The sequence below is a fragment of the Pseudophryne corroboree genome, chromosome 4, assembly GCF_028390025.1.
Source record: "Pseudophryne corroboree isolate aPseCor3 chromosome 4, aPseCor3.hap2, whole genome shotgun sequence".
Lineage (NCBI taxonomy): Eukaryota > Metazoa > Chordata > Amphibia > Anura > Myobatrachidae > Pseudophryne > Pseudophryne corroboree.
This window is the reverse complement of record NC_086447.1, coordinates 65,837,795-65,854,956: the sequence shown is the minus strand read 5'-3', so window position 1 is coordinate 65,854,956 and position 17,162 is coordinate 65,837,795. Positions and strand designations below refer to the sequence as shown.

Here is a 17,162-nt window from a genome sequence, read left to right as displayed (position 1 = left end):
CTAATATAGTGCAGCTTATTCCGCTGCGCTTTACAAATGGAAACAACAGTGATAGAACAAAACTGGGGAATGGTTACTGTTATGCTGCATAGCCGATGCTGCTCAGATTCTAAGTGCTCAGTTCCAAGTGTTACTAGAATTTTTTACATCGCAGCTGGAGTTATTCACTATACTCATACCTGGAAGGGACTTTGCTGTGACTCTTCACGTCTTATCATCCACAGGTAATTCAGTACAGCACACAACAGATACTGCCGCCTTGTATTTCTGTAGCCCAGCATTGAAACTTATAGGTAACTGGCTACACAGTATTTCCTAATAAGTAGTTTTTAATAAAAAGGCAGGAAATGACTCTGAATCAGTGTTGGATAGACTGTCTTCTCACCTTATGTTTACTTCATTGGTGCCCTTTTGTTGTGGGAGGAAGCCTTTTCAGGTGGGGTGGAATTAGGGGGTGATTCAAACCTGATTGCTGCTGTGCAGGCGACCAGCGATTAACTGCACATGCACAGCATGCAAATGGCTGTGCGACTAGAATCTTCACACAAACCTGTCGCTGACCGGCGATGCCTGTTGTTGTTTGCCGACGCCCGTGCGCATTGCGCGCACGGGCGTCGGCAAACAACAACAGGCATCGCCGGTCAGCGACAGGTTTGTGTGAAGATTCTAGTCGCACAGCCATTCGCATGCTAATTGACATGAAGAGGCCGTTGTGGGTGGTAACTGACCGTTTTCTGGGAGTGTCAGGAAAAACGCAGGCGTGCCCAAGCGCTTTCAGGGAGGGTGTGTGACGTCATCTCCGGCCCCGATCAGCCTGTTCTCATCGCACTGTAGGAGTAAGTCCTGGGCTGCGCACAGGGTGCACACATTGGTAAAAAAACATTCAATGGTGCGTCAGGTGCGAATGGATTTGCAGCTTTCTGCTGACTGAGGGAGGGATTTTTTAGCTGCTCAGCGTACACGTGCGATCACACACTTGCACGGCGAATATAAACTCCCCATGGGCAGCGACTATCTGATCGCAGGACTACAATATTAGCAGCCCAGAGATCGGGTCTGAATTAGGCCCTTAGTGTGGTTGCAGCCATATTTATAGTTACTGTTAGGCTGCATACCCCTGACTTCTCAAAGTGTTATTTGATCTTTTACATTGTAGTTGGAGATATTCAGGAGTTAAACAGGAGGAAAACAGAAGGAGAACAATGGTTTGCTTGTGGATGGGATGAAAAATTTATGGATCTGACTGTTATGTTAGGACCCTACTATAAATGTTAGGTTGTGGCAAACAGGGGCAGATCTAGACTTTTCTTATAAGGGGTTGGTTTAAAAATGAATCCTGACTCCTCCCCTCCCATTTATTCCTCCTCTCCCTTCCAGTCCTGACTCCTCCCATTTATTCCTCCTCTCCCTTCCAGTCCTGACTCCTCCCATTTTCATACAGGGATCTCTCATAATATATTTATGTATTTACATACATATTGTATATATGTGAGAGCTAGAATGAAAGGGGTCTTCCACTATGCATACTTCACTGAGGGGGGCATGTACTAAGCAGTGATAAAAGTGGAGAAGTGAGCCAGTGGAGAAGTTGCCCATGGCAACCAATCAGCATTGACATAACATTTATCATTTGCATAGTATAAACATATACAGAGCAGCTAATTGGTTGCCATTGGCAACTTCTCCACTGGCTCACTTCTCCACTTTTATCACTGCTTAGTACATATCCCCCTCAGATCCCGGTAACAGCACTTTCAAATAGGAAATGTGTAGTGAACTGCCTGGGAATCTCTTAGTGGTACAGAGGCAACAGCTTTGTATCTAGCCATTACAAAAGGCTCAGCAGTGCCAAAGTGTGAGTCACACCTGGATCTCTCTGTGTCATGCCAGGATACTGTATGCTGGCAACAGGTTTGTACTGTACAGTATCTGCTCTTTCCCAGGCAGGCACTGACTTACCTCACACATAGCCTGGCACTGCAGGAGTTGTGCTGCTGCTGGTGGTAGCTGAGGTTAGGGCACGCTGGTGATCCCACCTGGCACCGTCTCATCTACCCTGACTGAACGTGGCTATAGCATGGCCAAGTCCCGGCCGGCACCTACAGCCCCCCAAACCCCCCACCCCTCCGACTTCTGCTGCCCGCAGGAATAGCAGGTGGGCAGGGTTTGGGCTGTGGCTGCAACCACCCGTTTTGTGTAATCTATTCTAGGTGCAACCTATTCCACTCAGGGTAATCAAGGTGACTGCCTCGTCCGATACCTTTCATGGGTGAGATATATAATCCGTGGAATTTATTACCTAAAATTACTGCACCAACTTGACAGTATTCTTATTGTGCTCTCTAGGATTTTTTTCCTGTGTGGGTTTCTACTTGGTGTAATACAAAATCCTTTGTCATATCTGTTTTTAATTAATATCTGTAAAGCGACTTGAATCCTGCTGGAGAAAACTGCTGTATAAATAAAATAGTAATAAGAAGAAGAAGAAGAAGAAGAACAATAATAATAATAAGAAGAACAATAATAAGAACAACAATAACAATAAGAAGAACAACAATAACAATAACAATATGAATATCCTTACAAATAATTAAGGTTAAAAAAGGGTTGAGATTGCCTAAAGGATCAAATAAAAAAGGGACAGACTAGATGGGCCAAGTGGTTCTTATCTGCCGTCAAATTCTATGTTTCTATGTTTCTATGTTAATAACAACAACAATTATTATTATTATTATTATTATTATTATTATTATTATCAGACAGACATAGAGGTAGGAGGGCCCTGCTCACAAGTTACACTCTATATAGATGCAGGCCTAGTTGCATTATAGTAAGCAATTCATGCTCAGGAAACTGTCCCATCTGAGGTAATGTTGGGATAACTGTTATTTATAGTCAACTTCCAATATATACACAGATATTAAAATGTTTGGGCATCTCTGGTCAAATTGCCTGTGACCTCGTGGATCGTTGCAGAGTATAAACTTATTTCTGAAAATTGTATTGCAGAATTACTGTTAGCTGAATTTTACAGGTTGGAAACAAATAACAATACATCAGCAGTCATTGCTGTGTCACAACGCACACAGAAGCATAGATATGTAAGCCCGCCACTTGCAGAGAGAGGAAGGAGTGTGGGAGTGTGACCATAGAGGAAAGAGTTGTGGGTACGGCAGTAACTGCAATCTGACAGAGGGAAACTGGGGTATAAGGCGAAACATTACAGGTGAGACAAGTGGGCCTGCCCGTCAGCACACACGCAGACCGATGGAAGAGTAAGCGCTGCCGAGACTGACGTAATCAGAGAGATCAAGGGCATTCAAGGGGCTGAAGGGAATAAGGAGGGCTACCAAAACATTAGAAAGAGCTGCCAGTCTAACATAGAGAGCTGCCAGTTTTGTGCAGAAAGCTGCCAATCTAACAGGGAGAGCTGCCAGGACCACAAAGGTAATAGAGTGAGAGCTAGCATCTTATGGTGGTGGGTCTTCAGATGGGGTCAGTATGAATTACCGACGGTCGGGATACAGGCCGTCAGTATACAGACAACAGCACCCTGGCTGTCAGTATGCTGGCAGCGGGCGAGTGCAGAGAGTACCCTTGTGGGCTCGCTGCCCTCGCCAAGCTGCGGGCTCGGTGGCTCGTTGCTCTCGCCACAGGTTCTATTCCCACTTTATGTCGTGGACACCCACGAGTGGGAATAGCCCCTGTGAGCCGGGATTCCGGCTGGCGGCGTTGTCAGCAATCGAGATTCTGGTTTTGGAATCCTAACCGCCGAGATCCTCACTGCCGGCAATTTAACTGCATCCCCTGCAGATGTCCAAATGTAAGCTGCTACAGACAGAGAGGAACCTGCCTGGGGTCCAGATTGAGCCCAGGTCCAAATAGAGGTTCGGAGAGAGTCCAGGGGAGTAAATTTACCACAAATCGATTGCAGTTGATTTGGTGTTTCTCTGCGATTTTGGTGTCATTTTGCAAATCAGAGATTTACTAAAGACAGAGGGGGATATTTATTAAACATAGTTATCATAATTATCTAAACAAATCTGTAAAATGTGATATTTATGTATTCTGGAGATGGCAGGGCAGCACAGTCCAACATTCAAATAGGGGAGGCACAGCCAACTGCCATCTTACTCTTAGACAGCAATACAAATCCCGAATTTACTAAGAATCAAATTGTAAATTGATCTAAAATCACAGCACAATATGCAAAATAAATAGCTCTGCCTGTGAGGTGTGAAGTGCGAGGTCCGTCTGTCCTCAAAAGTATAACCATCCTGGACCTCTAAGTCCTTTCTGCTGCTGGAAAATTGGGAAAGGGGGGAACTGGCGTGGGGGTCCCCCTTTTTCCCCAGTAAACAACACCAGGCTTAACCAGCCGGTACATTTAAAAGTTTTGGCCAGTATGGTCATGTACTATAGCTACAAGTAACACATCCCAAACAGCCGCTTACTGGCTTTACCCATGGGTGTGGATCGTTGGGTTGACAGTAACTAGGTCGAAAGTCATTAGGCCGTCCACTATTGTTCGACGGTGACTAGGTTGACACATGAAATAGGTCGACACGGTCATTAGGTCGACATGGAAAAGGGTCGTCATGGAAGAGGGTCAACATGAGTTTTTAAGAAACAAATTGGTGTCGTTTTCTTCGTAAAGTGACCAGAAACCCCAATTAGTGCACCGTGTCGCAGCCGGGAGCCTGACACGGGTGCTACCCGGCTGTGGCCCGTGCTCAGCCCCCTTTTCCCACTGCACTCAACAACCCGGCATATTGCTGGGTTGGTGACGCTGCTGGCGACACGGCAGGGGCGGCGCTGGGATATCATATGATCTCCCAGCGCCGCCCTTCCATACACTGTGAACGGGAGCCGTGTCACATCGACGCGGCTTCCGTTTACACTGCACAGCTTACTGGGTTGAAATCGTATTCAACCCGGTAAGCTAGCCGGGTAGGATTCCCGGATCACTTGATCCGGGTTTTTGCAGAGGGACCCTTTTCCACTAGCAAAAAACACGGGTAAATACGCGCCCCCGTGGAAAAGGGGTATTAATAGTGAGGCTTGAAGCTTTGACTCACTTTTTTTTTTCATGCAAAAAGTTTATGGCGTTAGCGTCTATATTATTTGTAAGTGTGATAGACTAGTACTTGAACTATGTTTATCAAGCAAAACAGTCAGATCTTATTTAGAACCTGACCAAATCAACAGTATAACATCAATATATCTAGAATAATAGACTTCTAATAGCTGGATCTGCAAAAAATTCACATTCCACTTAATACATGTAGACATGGCATACGATGTGGCCATATTGGACTAAAGGTAAACGGTGGTTATCAAAATAAAATAAAATAAAAATATATATATTTTTTTAAGATTATCTCCAAAAACTACAAAAACAGATTAAGTCCAGGGCCTGTGTAATGTACTGGGTAGGGTTGGCAATCCCGGGCCATTTTTTTCAATCCTGGGTATCAAGATTAAAAAATGGTCAATCCCGGGATTGGCTTTTTAAATGTGTCCGGCTGCCCCCCCCCCCCCACACACACACGCACCAACACGCACCGCACTGCGCACATAACTCACCAATCTAGCGGGGCGGGTGGGTGGGAATCTTCCTCCACACTCGGCGGCGGGTAACGGCCGGCTTCCCATCAGGCGGCACGGAAGCTGATGGGCTGATGACTGCACAGCGTGACCTCACAGTCACAGGTCACGCTGAGCGGGGGGAGCCAGGCAGCGTTCAGCGTCCTCAGGCATTAATGGGCCACCTGATCCCTCAATCCCGTGATTGGAGCTTCCAATCCCGGGATTGAATCCTGGAGGATTTTTGCCCTAAATCCCAGGTTCCCACCGATCCCTGGATTGGCCACCCTAGTACTGGGTGTGTCTACTTACAGGGTTACTATTTAATTGGTAAACCTCTCACTGTGGAGCTTTTGATATGGGTTGTGGTTCCTTTCATAGGCTGAATTTGGAGAAGCCTGTTTTTCCTCGTCTCAATACCATAATCTTTTTCTTTGTAGCTTTACCAAAGAATCACTCTTTTCCAGTATCAGTCATATTTACATACCACCTTAGCAGAGATGTTTGATGAATTGATTTTAAATTTAAATAGAAGATAACAGTTTTTCTCTAACGTCCTAAGTGGATGCTGGGGACTCCGTAAGGACCATGGGGAATAGCGGCTCCGCAGGAGACTGGGCACATCTAAAGAAAGCTTTAGGACTATCTGGTGTGCACTGGCTCCTCCCCCCATGACCCTCCTCCAAGCCTCAGTTAGATCTCTGTGCCCGAACGAGAAGGGTGCACACTAGGGGCTCTCCTGAGCTTCTTAGTGAAAGTTTTAGTTTAGGTTTTTTATTTTCAGTGAGACCTGCTGGCAACAGGCTCACTGCATCGAGGGACTAAGGGGAGAAGAAGCGAACTCACCTGCGTGCAGAGTGGATTGGGCTTCTTAGGCTACTGGACATTAGCTCCAGAGGGACGATCACAGGCCCAGCTTGGATGGGTCCCAGAGCCGCGCCGCCGGCCCCCTTACAGAGCCAGAAGGCAGAAGAGGTCCGGAAAATCGGCGGCAGAAGACGTCCTGTCTTCAACAAGGTAGCGCACAGCACTGCAGCTGTGCGCCATTGCTCTCAGCACACTTCACACTCCGGTCACTGAGGGTGCAGGGCGCTGGGGGGGGCGCCCTGAGACGCAATAATAAACACCTAGGATGGCAAAAAATGCATCACATATAGCTCCTGGGCTATATGGATGCATTTAACCCCTGCCAAAATACATAAAAAAACGGGAGATAAGGCCGCCGATAAGGGGGCGGAGCCTATCTCCTCAGCACACTGGCGCCATTTTCCCTCACAGCTCCGTTGGAGGGAAGCTCCCTGGCTCTCCCCTGCAGTCACTACACTACAGAAAGGGTTAAAAAAGAGAGGGGGGCACAAATTAGGCGCAGTATTAACTATACAGCAGCTATAAGGGGAAAAACACTTATATAAGGTTATCCCTGTATATATATAGCGCTCTGGTGTGTGCTGGCAAACTCTCCCTCTGTCTCCCCAAAGGGCTAGTGGGGTCCTGTCCTCTATCAGAGCATTCCCTGTGTGTGTGCTGTATGTCGGTACTTTTGTGTCGACATTATGAGGAGAAAAATGATGTGGAGACGGAGCAGATTGCCTGTAATAGTGATGTCACCCCCTAGGGGGTCGACACCTGAGTGGATGAACTGTTGGAAGAAATTACGTGACAGTGTCAGCTCTGTATAAAAGACAGTGGTTGACATGAGACAGCCGGCTACTCAGCTTGTGCCTGTCCAGAAGTCTCATAGGCCGTCAGGGGCTCTAAAGCGCCCGTTACCTCAGATGGCAGATATAGACGCCGACACGGATACTGACTCCAGTGTCGACGGTGAAGAGACAAATGTGACTTCCAGTAGGGCCACACGTTACATGATTGAGGCAATGAAAAATGTTTTACACATTTCTGATAATACGAGTACCACCAAAAAGGGGTATTATGTTCGGTGAGGAAAAACAACCTGTAGTTTTCCTGAATCTGAGAAATTAAATGAGGTGTGTGATGATGCGTGGGTTTCCCCCGATAACAACTGATAATTTCTAAAATGTTATTGGCATTATATCCTTTCCCGCCAGAGGTTAGGGTGCGTTGGGAAACACCCCCTAGGGTGGATAAAGCGCTCACACGCTTGTAAGGGCTCTATCCTCTCCTGAGATGGCCGCCCTTAAGGATCCTGCTGATAGAAAGCAGGAGGGTATCCTAAAATGTATTTACACACATACTGGTGTTATACTGCGACCAGCAATCGCCTCAGCCTGGATGTGCAGTGCTGGGTTGGCGTGGTCGGATTCCCTGACTGAAAATATTGATACCCTAGATAGGGACAGTATATTTTTGCCTATAGAGCATTTGAAAGATGCATTTCTATATATGCGTGATGCACAGCGGAATATTTGCCGACTGGCATCAAGTCTAAGTGCGTTGTCCATTTCTACCAGTAGAGGGTTATGGACACGTCAGTGGTCAGGTGATGCGTATTCCAAACGGCATTTGGAAGTATTGCCTTATTAAGGGGAGGAGTTATTTGGGGTCGGTCTTTCAGACCTGGTGGCCACGGCAACAGCTGGGAAATCCACGTTTTTACCCCAGGTCGCCTCTCAACATAAGAAGACGCCGTATTATCAGGCGCAGTCCTTTCGTTCCCATAAGGGCACGTGGGCAAAAGGTTACTCATTTCTGCCCCGTGACAGAGGGAGAGGAAAAAGGCTGCAGAAATCAGCCAGTTCCCAGGAACAGAAACACTCTCCCGCCTCTGCCAAGCCCTCAGTATACGCTGGGGCTTTACAAGCAGAATCAGGCACGGTGGGGGGCCCGTCTCAATGAATTTCAGCGCGCAGTGGGCTCACTCGCAAGTAGACCCCTGGATCCTTCAGGTGATATCTCAGGGGTACAAATTAGAATTCGAGACGTCTCCCCCTCGCCGTTTCCTAAAGTCGGCTTTACCGATGTCTCCTTCTGACAGGGAGACAGTTTTGGAAGCCATTCACAAGCTGTATTCCCAGCAGGTGATAATCAAGATACCCCTCCTGCAACAGGGAACGGGGTATTATTCCACACTGTTGTGGTACCGAAGCCGGACGGCTCGGTGAGACCGATTCTAAATCTAAAATCTTTGAACACTTACATACAGAGGTTCAAATTCAAGATTGAGTCACTCAGAGCAGTGATTGCGAACCTGGAAGAAGGGGACTACATGATGTCTCGGGACATCAAGGATGCTTACCTTCATTTCAAAATTTACCCTTCTCACCAAGGGTACCTCAGGTTTATGGTACAGAACTGTCACTATCAGTTCAGACGCTGCCGTATGGATGGTCCACGGCACCCCGGGTCTTTACCAAGGTAATGGCCGAAATGATGATATTCCTTCAAAGGAAGGGAATTTTAGTTATCCCTTACTTGGACAATTCCCTGATAAGGGTAAGATCCAGGGAACAGTTGGAGGTCGGTGTAGCACTATCTCAGGTAGTGTTGCTGCAGCACGGTTGGATTCTCAATATTCCAAAATCACAGCTGGTTCCGACGACTTGTCTTCTGTTCCTAGGGATGATCCTGGACACAGTCCAGAAAAAGGTGTTTCTCCCGGAGGAGAAAGCCAGGGAGTTATCCGAGCTAGTCAAGAACCTCCTAAAACCGAGCCAAGTCTCAGTGCATCAATGCACAAGGGTTCTGGGTAAAATGGTGGCTTCCTACGAAGCAATCCCATTCGGCAGATTCCACGCAAGAACTTTCCAGTGGGACCTGCTGGACAAATGGTCCGGGTCGCATCTTCAGATGCATCAGCGGATAACCCTGTCACCAAGGACAAGGGTGTCCCTCCTGTGGTGGTTGCAGAGTGCTCATATTCTAGAGGGCCGCAGATTCGCCATTCAGGACTGGGTCCTGGTAACCACGGATGCCAGCCTGCGAGGCTGGGGAGCAGTCACACAGGGAAGGAATATCCAGGACTTATGGCCAAGCCTGGAGACATCACTTCACATAAATATCCTGAAGCTAAGGGACATTTACAATGCTCTAAGCTTAGCAAGACCTCTGCTTCAAGGTCAGCCGGTGTTGATCCAGTCGGACAACATCACGGCAGTCACCCACGTAAACAGACAGGGTGGCACAAGAAGCAGGAGGGCAATGGCAGAAGCTGCAAGGATTCTTCGCTGGGCGGAAAATCATGTGATAGCACTGTCAGCAGTATTCATTCCGGGAGTGGACAACTGGGAAGCAGACTTCCTCAGCACGACCTCCACCCGGGAGAGTGGGGACTTCACCCAGAAGTCTTCCACATGATTATAAACCGTTGGGAAAAACTCGACAGGTATTGCGCCAGGTCCAGGGACCCTCAGGCAATAGCTGTAGACGCTCTGGTAACACCGTGGGTGTACCAGTCAGGGTATGTGTTCCCTCCTCTGCCTCTCATACCCAAGGTACTGAGATTGATAAGATGGAGAGGAGTAAGCACTATATTCGTGGCTCCGGATTGGCCAAGAAGGATTTGGTAACCGGAACTTCAAGAGATGCTCACGGAGGATCCGTGGCCTCTACCTCTAAGAAGGGACCTGCTCCAGCAAGGACCCTGTCTGTTCCAAGACTTACCGCGGTTGCGTTTGACGGCATGGCGGTTGAACGCCGGATCCTGAAGGAAAAAAGGCATTCCGGATGAAGTCATCCCTATCCTGATCAAAGCCAGGAAGGATGTAACCGCAAAAACATTATCACCGCAATTGGCGAAAATATGTTGCGTGGTGCGAGGCCAGTAAGGCCCGACGGTGGAAATTCAACTGGGTCGATTCCTACATTTCCTGCAAACAGGAGTGTCTATGGGCCTGAAATTGGGGTCCATTAAGGTTCAAATTTCGGCCCTGTCAATTTTCTTCCAAAAAGAACTAGCTTCAGTCCCTGAAGTTCAGACGTTTGTAAAAGGGGTACTGCATATACAGCCTCCTTTTGTGCCTCCAGTGGCACTTTGGGATCTCAATGTAGTTTTGGGTTCCAAAAGTCACATTGGTTTGAACCACTTAAATCTGTGGAGTTAAAATATCTCAGATGGAAAGTGGTCATGCTGTTGGCCCTGGCCTGGGCCAGGCGCGTGTCAGAATTGGCGGCTTTATCCTGAAAAAGCCCTTATCTGATGTTCCATTCGGACAGGGCGGAATTGAGGACTCGTCCTCAGTTTCTCCCTAAGGTGGTTTCAGCGTTTCACCTGAACCAACCTATTTGTGGTGCCTGCGGCTACTAGGGACTTGGAGGACTCCAAGTTGCTAGACGTTGTCAGGGCCCTGAAAATATATGTTTCCAGGAGGGCTGGAGTCAGGAAATCTGACTCGCTGTTTATCCTGTATGCACCCAACAAGCTGGGTGCTCCTGCTTCTAAGCAGACTATTGCTCGTTGGATTTGTAGTACAATTCAGCTTGCACATTCTGTGGCAGGCCTGCCACAGCCAAAAATCTGTAAATGCCCACTCCACAAGGAAGGTGGGCTCATCTTGGGCGGCTGCCCGAGGGGTCTCGGCTTTACAACTTTGCCGAGCAGCTACTTGGTCAGGAGCAAATACGTTTGTAAAATTCTACAAAATTGATATCCTGGCTGAGGAGGACCTGGAGTTCTCTCATTTGGTGCTGCAGAGTCATCCGCACTCTCCCGCCCGTTTGGGAGCTTTGGTATAATCCCCATGGTCCTTACGGAGTCCCCAGCATCCACTTAGGACGTTAGAGAAAATAAGAATTTACTTACCGATAATTCTATTTCTCATAGTCCGTAGTGGATGCTGGGCGCCCATCCCAAGTGCGGATTGTCTGCAATACTTGTACATAGTTATTGTTACAAAAATCGGGTTATTATTGTTGTGAGCCATCTTTTCAGAGGCTCCTTCTGTTATCATGCTGTTAACTGGGTTCAGATCACAAGTTGTACGGTGTGATTGGTGTGGCTGGTAGGAGTCTTACCCGGGATTCAAAATCCTTCCTTATTGTGTACGCTCGTCCGGGCACAGTATCCTAACTGAGGCTTGGAGGAGGGTCATGGGGGGAGGAGCCAGTGCACACCAGATAGTCCTAAAGCTTTCTTTAGATGTGCCCAGTCTCCTGCGGAGCCGCTATTCCCCATGGTCCTTACGGAGTCCCCAGCATCCACTACGGACTATGAGAAATAGAATTATCGGTAAGTAAATTCTTATTATTACAATAAGTGAAATATCAGAATTTTACAATGACAATCATCCAAAGTAATAAACGTCTTCAGTACAATGCAGGAGCAGGTGCAGTTGATAACAATGTTACTTATGTGTCACAATAATGTTCTCTGAAATACAGTAGTTCACTGCAGATGGTACCCTGAACGATCTATTGGCGAGAGACTTCACCAACTCAATATCTAAATCAGGGGTGGGGAACTTCAGGCCCGCGGGCCGTATAAGGCCCGCAGAGCCACTTAATCCGACCAGGCTCACCTAACCGAGGGAGATGCTTGGTGCCAGCTGAGATTTTGTTACTAGCGGGTGCCCGGCTTCTTCCCCTCAGCAGCAGCCGGAGGCAGAAGTTCACTCCTGAGCTCCGGCTTCCGGCTCCCATAGTTCTGAGGAGTGAGCGGCCAGGCGGAGGGCAACGGTCTGGAAGCAGGAGCGGGGCTGGTGAGTATTGTGTGTTTTTTTTCTTTTAATGTATGTGTGTAAGCGGCGCTACTAGGAGGCATATCTAATTGGGCATATTTAATGGGGCATAACAACTGACTGGGGGTATATCTAATGGGACATAATAACTGAATGGGGGCATATGTACTGGGGGCATATCTACTTGGGCATAACAACTGACGGGGGTATATCTACTGGGGTCATAACTACTGACTGGAGGCATAACTACTGACTAGGGGCATAACTACTGGGGTCAGACTAATTTTTAAGTTGATAATTTTTGTATGGCACCCGAAGGATTTTATAAATATCCAAATGGCCCTTGGTAGAAAAAAGTTCCACACCCCTGATCTAAATTAACATATCACATTTATGGTTTTAAAGAAAAATAAAACATACCCTTGAAAACCCCCACAATACAATATGATCTACCTAAAGTCCCCTGTTTGAAATCGTTGGACCGGTCAGTGTTGGTGCACATGTTGTTCACCCGGTTTTGTGGCAATATTTACTTTCAGGTCCACTGGTACTTTACTTCCATGAACAACTCCCATGAGAATATTTATTCAGATTGGAAGTCTAGAGCAGTGGTCAGGGAACAGGGGTAAATGACCCCAAATGGGGTAAAAATGAAATTCCTAGGGGTAATGGACGGTCGCGCTGCCGAGACACAGCCCCGTCCAGCACCGGCCAGCTTGCGATGTGACGTGCTGATGTCACACCGCGCTCCCTCCTGCCCGTCCTGCGCTGTGCTCCTGGCCGCCCTGTGCTGTGTTCCTGGCTGCGATGTGATGTGCTGACATCACACCATGCTCCCTCATGCCCGCCCTGCGCTGTCCTGTCCTCCCGCCCGTGGCCCGCCAACCCACACACAGAACAGTAGGAAATTCCCACTGACATTATTGAGGTGAGGATGTGACCATCCGTCTCCTAAAAGTCGTGTCTCTCCCCCCCTTCCCCCCTCATCCATCTTTCTTACATTCATTCTGGTGTTTTGGGGAGAAAGTGTTAATTAACCCATTCATTGGCAAAAAAACAATTGGCGAAAATAAATAATATATATATATATATATATATATATATACAGTATCTCAGAAATGCCACATAAACAGTGATAACCAGTATATATGCACAATAATATATGATTACCTTCCTTTCAAATCAAGGGGGTAACGTCGGTGTATCTAAATATATTTTGGGGTAGAAGGTAAAAAAGTTCCCTGACCCCTGGTGTAGAGGAACCTCAATAGACTGAGTCGGTGGGTGGTCAGTTCAAAGTAAATATCAGATGGTAAGGGAAATGTCACACTTTGCTCACTTTGACTCTACAGGTCTCTGTAGATATCATTTATCCATTTAGCTCTTGCAACAGTTAATGAGTTTTACGGGTCATGGTATCATTTATTTAGTGATATTGTCCCTCTTGTCTTTTTACTGTTCAGACTGTGAAAGGGACGGGTGTGGTATGCAAGGTCGACAGTAACTAGGTCGACAGTATCTAGGTCGACTACTATTGGTCAACAGTAACTAGATCGACAGCGTATCTAGGTCGACAGTGTCTCTAGGTCGACAGGGTCTCTAGGTTGACATGGTGTAGGTCGAAAGGTCGACATGAGTTTTTAATTTTTTTTTTTGGTGTAGTTTTCTCTGTACAATGACCGGGAACCCCAATTAGTGCACCATGTCCCCTCGCACGGCTCGCTTTGCTCGCCATGCTTTGAGCAAGGTTCCTCGCTCCGCTACCGCTGTGCTCGGCACAGGTTACTATTCCCAATCTTAGTCAACGTGGATCTTTAAGTATGAAAAAGGTCAAAAAAAGAAAAAAATTGTGAGAAACTCATGTTGACCTTTTGACCTGTTGACCTAGAATATGTTGACCTAGATACCCTGTTGACCTAGAGACCCTGTCAACCTAGTTACTGTTGACCAATAGTGGTCAACCTAGTTACTGTTGACCTAGTTACTGTCAACCTAGAGACCGGATCCCAAAGGGACATTGCAGGAATATGAGTCTGATTGCTGAAAGATTAAAGCACTCACAGTTTGGCTGCTGTCATTCTAGTTGTGGCTTCAGGTGCGGCGGTGCTGGTGAGCCGTTACTGCATTCATAGATTGACCACTTTTGAAGAGGGGAGGTGGCGTTGAACCCAGTTTACGCCCTCTTATAGGCTTCTAACACTGTTACTCACAGTGGGACCTCCCTCCTGATGACGCCATCCAGATGTCTCAGCTTGAGGAGCAGTGGACAGGACTCCGGCCATGATGGAAAGGGTACTGGGAAACAGGTGAGTCTAAATAACTGTTCTTTCTTTACAGGAGCAACTGCGGGGACTCCGGCGCTATAGAGCAGCACCACAGGGATCTGTGTATTCACAACCCGGCACCGCTCGATCCCCACAGTTTTTTCCAGTCACTAGCCATTTGCGTCCACTGACCGTTATCTCAGGCTGCACTGCCCAGCTGCTGCTCCGCCCACCTGTCACTCACCTGACACTGGTCATGTGACCTGCTCCTGTCCTCTCTGATCTGCTATAGAGACTGTGGGGAATTGTCTGCTTGTGTAATGGAAGGCATAATGTCTCGCATGGCGGGGTATTACACCTGTATACAGGGGGTTATTTATAAGCATGCATTTTGTAGCTCAAATCCCATCCTCATGTGGTAAAGATGATTATTAATGTCAATACAACATAAGCAGCCGATTTAAGGAATATTAGTCAATTGGTCTAATGTGACCAACAAGTATATATTGTCCTTTAAATATGAATGCATACCCTGTATACATGGTTGTAAAAATACATTAAGATATACCGAAATGGTATATACCTAAAGCAGGGAACCCCTCATTCCTAATGGGACACTAGTGTAACGTCTATAAATTGTATTTCTAGACGGTTCCATATCGGTGTGTGATGATCTCTCCTATATGTTTGTCTCACTTGTGGACCCCAGTTAACCAACTTATACATTTTAGGAGTCTTAAGGGCCCGATACACTAGAGTGATAATACCCGATTTCATCCGATTTCGGGCATTCGGCCCGATATGTCGGATGAAATCGGGCATTTTGGTGGCGTTTCCGATCCGATGCGCGTCCCCGTGAGCATCAGATCAGATCCTCCAGATTGAATGTGCTGCACATTCAATTTGGTCCGACCCCGCAGGTGTGGCTGGGATCGCCCAAGAGATGTATCGTGGGTGATCCTAACCCCCCCTCCGGTAGGCTGCCGGGGGTGATCGCCCGCGACATGTCCGTCTGACATGTCGCAGTAGTGTATGGGGCCCTTTAGTTATTAGTGGGAAATTTACTAAGATGGGAGTTCTATTTAAGGCCCTCATTCCGAGTTGTTCGCTCGCAAGCTGCTTTTAGCAGCTTTACACACGCTAAGCCGCCGCCTACTGGGAGTGAATCTTAGCTTCTTAAAATTGCGAACGAAAGATTCGCAATATTGCGAAAAGACATCTCTGTGCAGTTTCTGAGTAGCTCGAGACTTACTCTGCCAGTGCGATCAGTTCAGTGCTTGTCGTTCCTGGTTTGACGTCACAAACACACCCAGCGTTCGCCCAGACACTCCTCCGTTTCTCCAGCCACTCCCACGTTTTTCCCAGAAACGGTAGCGTTTTTTCCCACACGCCCATAAAACGGCCAGTTTCCGCCCAGAAACACCCACTTCCTGTCAATCACATTACGATCACCAGAACGAAGAAAAAAACGTGAGTAAAATTCCTAACTGCATAGCAAATTTACTTGGCGCAGTCGCAGTGCGAACATTGCGCATGCGCACTAAGCGGAAAATTGCTGCGATGCGAAGAAATTTACAGAGCGAACAACTCGGAATGACCCCCTAAGATGGGATGTTGCCCATTTCAACCAATCAGATTCCAGGTATTATCTCCTAGGATGTGCTAGATAAATGAGAAGTAGAATCTGATTGGTTGGTTGCTATGGACAACATCCCATCTTAAATAGAACTCCCATCTTAGTAAATTTACCCCATTTTGTCTATAAGGAGTTTCTCCCTTTTAAACTTATTGAGATCTTGTTTATATGTTTCTAGTTGGCTACTGGTTGGCCAGTCAGTGGTAGTATCAGAAATAAATCCTTCCTTGTGTTTTAATTCAATAATTGTCTCTTTGGTTACAGCCAGCTCTTTTGCAGATTTTTCTATGATATGGAGAAGAAGGTCTAGGGAGCATCTATAAGGCATTGCTATGAATTTATTATGACACAAGTTCAGGTTACAGTATGTCAAACATTTTTGAAGTGGAACCGCATGGTAATTTATTTTCTTTGCACTGTAATACTCAGAAAGGGTGACCACATGTAGATAAAACTACTTTTTTTTTTTTCACTTGACCCAGTCTTTCTATGCAGTGTGTCGTCCATAGGTATAGTATCAGTGTGTTCAAAAATATTATCCTTAAATAGCATCAGAGTCAGTAATAATGCATCACTGCACCTTCATTTTTCTCTTGTTTCTCTTATGTTACTTACGGGCATATTTATCAGTATTATTTTTACTAAAATAATGTGAAAAAAGGGTGTTTTCACACCCCTTTCACATTATTTTAGTATTACCTGAATGTACTAATGGGCAATTGCAGGAGAATTCGCTATAATCTCGTCCAATCCCTTAATATTGCATTTTGTTAGTAAGCGGATTGCATTTCCCATACTTGTATTGGGAAATGCGATCTTCTGCAGATTTACTAAAATCTAACTGTAAAGAAATACCAGAGGGAGCCCTATGATAATAATGCCATCTTCAGATAGCATTATGCAGGCTTCCGTCCGGCTCCCCTACTCTAGCTCAGCATTCCCTGTCTGCTTGCAGTGAATTCTAAGCTCTGCGCTCACGCTTGTGATCAGCTGTGTATGTCTATATAGACTGATCACTAAAGAAAAAAAAGAAAAAAAATTAAACTGTCCTGCACGCTGCTGCAGCCATGGATCAGTGTCCGGCTC

At 46.7% G+C, this 17,162-nt stretch overlaps 1 protein-coding gene across 2 annotated transcripts in view; it reads right to left on the bottom strand.

Moving 5' to 3' along the window:
* The window catches only part of LOC134911105 (interleukin-17A-like), a 118,919-nt gene extending 104,264 nt beyond the window's left edge, over positions 1-14,655 (bottom strand). For both annotated transcript variants that reach the window (XM_063919479.1, XM_063919478.1), the window contains exon 1: positions 14,238-14,655. The gene's annotated coding sequence lies outside the window, so the exon portion shown is untranslated. The remainder of the gene's footprint in view (positions 1-14,237) is intronic.
* Positions 14,656-17,162: the final 2,507 nt, after the last annotated feature.